Here is a 3,888-nt window from a genome sequence, read left to right as displayed (position 1 = left end):
CACCACCAATAGTCCATTCCGGATTTTCCAGGATGGATGGTAAAGAAAAATCCGATATAATCTACTGTACTTTTTTTTTCAGTTACCGAATAAGAATATTATTTTTAATTTCAGTTTTACTTAGTAAATACCACTATTTGTTAAAATCTACTGTGACACGTGTTTCAATGCATTCCGCATCATTTTCAAACACCGTATGTGAAGTAAAACGTGAATTTAAAATGGATAGATTTTACCACAAAATCACTGCCGAATTAATTACATAGTAATAATAATAAAACCCTTATCCGCACCCCAATGGTGCATATGGCACTGTGTCATATAAATGCGTGTTATCTTTACACGTGAAGGAAAGGTGATCAGCCCTCCGCTTTAGGTACCAGTCCATGGTAATATTGAATAAATATTACAGTAAAAAAATCACTTATATTTATTTTACCCCCCCCGGGAATCCAACCCGGGACCTCCAGAACGGTAGCCGAGCGTGCTGACCATTACACTACGGAGGTGGACAAAGGCCGAATCAATTAACAAAGAATATTATTATTTACTTTTTCTTGGTTTATATTTCGTTACAGCTCAAGGTTTTAGAATCAAAAATATTACTACTGCTACTACCATCATGCCATTTCCTGGAGGGGTAGGCAAAGAGGATGAAATGCCACACATATCTGTCCTAGCTTTCTACACATCCATACATCTAGTCAAACATGCACTCCGATTATGTAGACTTTTAACTAACTGATTAGTTAGTTCTCTGCCTACCCCTGCGGAGAAGCGGCGTGATTACGCCGCTTCTCCGCAGGGGTAGGCAGAGAGATAGAACGCCACACCACTCTGTCCTTGCAAACATTCTTCGCCTCTTCCACGTTCATGCATCTTCTCATACATACCCGCCGATTGTTTCGACTCCTAACCTGACGTACTAGTATTTGGCATACTTGATCGTGCATAGTTTTTCTCGGTCTTCCTCTGCTCCTTTTTCCAATTATATTTGCCTCAAATTTGTTTTACCGTTCTTTCCTCACTCATTCGTTCTACATGTCCAAACCATCTCAACACACAGTAGACACCACAAGATTTTAGGTTCTGATTGATCTGGTCATGATAAGTCTTTTTAGGCCATCCTCGTTCTATTCTCCCACTCAAATTCGCCAAATAACTTTCTTCGTCGTTCTTTTATTATTCATTCACTCCACATGTCCTTCTAACCCTTATCCGCACCCAATGGTGCAAAGAGCTGCATCGTATTGACACAGTGTTATCTCAATCGTTATTTACATGAAGGCAAGGTGATCACTCCTGTGTCCAGGGTTTTACCTAAAAAGGTCTGTTGCACAGTAAAAAGTTCAATAAGTGGCTTGATATTTATTTTTAACACATTGCATTATTTTTTTAAACTTAAAAAACGTTCTCCTGAAAAATCAAGTTTTTTGATTTATGACGTTCTTGAAAGGAGTGAGCGATATATAAAAAATCATCATTTTTCCATTGTGCATGCTTTCGGAATGCCCAGAAAATGTACTACTATATCCCAGCGAAAGCAGCATATTTTTAACTTAATATTTACCTGCTACAGGGCAGAAAGTGTTGTGTTTGCAGAAACTGTTGTCATCTGAATCCCATAAACACCACATATTCCCTTCCTAGGAAGGATTCTGGGATCTAGATCCGGGAATCAGTGAAGTGCAGGTGGTCTGGCAAATGGACACCCGCATAAATGCAGTGCCCAATCTCTGTCATGGTCGAAGTAAAAGATGCCTAGCAGGATGAAGAAATAAAACAAAACAATTGATCTTTTGAAGAAATTTATTGTTTGGTAAGGGTAATAAAAATATATCACAGCCATTACATTTTTGGCATAACGTACAAAAAGGGTATAGTGAAATAAAAATAGAAATACAGAGTCACTAGGTAAATTTGTCTAAAAATTACATACCTGTAATCATTGTACGTTTTACATAAAAATTGTCAATATCTAAAATAGTTTTAAAATATACAAAAAAAATCACAGATTTGAGTTGTACATTGGAGGTATTTTTCAAAAAAATATTTTGTATGAGTATTTAGTCAGTTTCATTTTGTACCACAGTCGATAAATGCAGAAAATTGAATCAATTTAAATTCAGGTACATTAAAAAGTTCCTATGTACCTAACAAACTTTTTGGTGAATTTTATCAGCTTAAACAAAAGGAAAGTAACAGTTTGTGATTCAAATCACTATAATTGTATGATTATAAATTATATTACAAGATATAAATGTGTAATTTTTTAAGTGATAATATTGCAATATGTGGGAGCAAAGGAAACCATAGAGTTTGTTGGCTACTGAATGTTGCCTGAAAGAAGATAACAAAGTGTAGCAAAAATTATAAAATCATCAAAATATTATATGAAGTATTAACTTTTTTAAATATTTTGTTTTATCATAAAATTATGAAGCAAAATTATTCTAGTGTTTCTAAATCAAGTAATAAAGGCAGCACTTGTTGAATGAATAAAATCATAGAAAAAAAAGGAGATTGTAGTAGAAAACAATATTTGAGTATCTCAAGAAGTAATTCATAATAACTGTTATAAAAATCATTTAAAAAGTATTACCATCAAATATTAAAATTATAACTATATAAAAGAATATTAATTCAATATTAGTCTTGACACATAATTTAAATGTATAATAATTGTTTATACTTTAAAAAAAATAAAAAGTCTCATTTCTCAATTACAAAGATTGATCTGGGTCCATTGAAAAATTTACTTATATTTAATATTATTGTTCCTTTTTCATTTCCCTAATAAAAGTTCAGTTACTTTAAAAAGCGTACTATCCTGCTATAGAAAAAAATAGCACACTTCAAAACGAAGACATTTGTCACCAACTAACCCTAACGGGATATTCGTAAAATTTACGACAGACATCCAATCTGTGGGGAGCACCGAGGCAACACATGTAAAGAATGTAGTGATAACTAGCAGGTATCTTAATTTTTTACCAATACTTAATGTTCATATTTTATATTTTACAAAGTTCTATAAAAACATGTTGCGTTTATTTTTTCAAATGTTTTTAGTAAAAGTTTTTGGTAAAATGTGAGTTTTTGTTATTGTCGTACATTTTACGATAGTCCTGTATTATGGTACATTGAATTTAGTCCCGTGGTCTAGGATTAAGAAAATTTATTTCCCCATGTCTTACATTATTTTAACTATAGAATTTGATTACAATTTATAATGGTGATCAACATTACTCTGATTTACCGGGCATCTTTGAACACATAAATATAAACGTCATTAAAAAATGACAAAGTCACAACACGTGTCAAAATCTGATAACTTTCATAAAAATAAATGTAATTGATATTTCGTGCAATGACTTTATTACCATTAACCCAACATATTTTTTTTATTACCTGTTGGGATATTTTGTTTATTTTTAATAAATATTGTATATTTTTAATAAAATTTATTGAAAAAATCACTTATGCTACCTTATTGAAAGTCAAAAATAAAAATAAACAATTATTTAAGGTTTTCAGTCACATTTCTTGTCAACACAAACTGGCAAAATTGTCAATATGCCCATGTACATAATTTGTTCAAATCAGAATACTTTTTCTATCAATAATACTAGAAAGTAGGAATTTTTAAATTCTTAAATGAATCAGCTAAATAAATGTAGTTTAACCCATTGCCCGTACCACATATTGGTAAAAAAAATGGGCCTTGGCGGATTTGTCCGTACCTGGTACGGGTACCCTGTTAAAGAAATATCTCAAACTGATTTTGCCATATTATTTTATGAGGTAGATGAATGTATTCTCGCAGGGCGGCTCTATGTGTATGCAGTGTAGTGGACTCGTAGTCACCCAATGTCTGTATTATTTCCT

Source organism: Brachycentrus maculatus, unplaced genomic scaffold (genome assembly GCF_059751285.1).
Source record: "Brachycentrus maculatus isolate JH-2025_06_01 unplaced genomic scaffold, ASM5975128v1 h1tg000196l, whole genome shotgun sequence".
Lineage (NCBI taxonomy): Eukaryota > Metazoa > Arthropoda > Insecta > Trichoptera > Brachycentridae > Brachycentrus > Brachycentrus maculatus.
Note: the sequence above shows the minus strand (reverse complement) of the source record.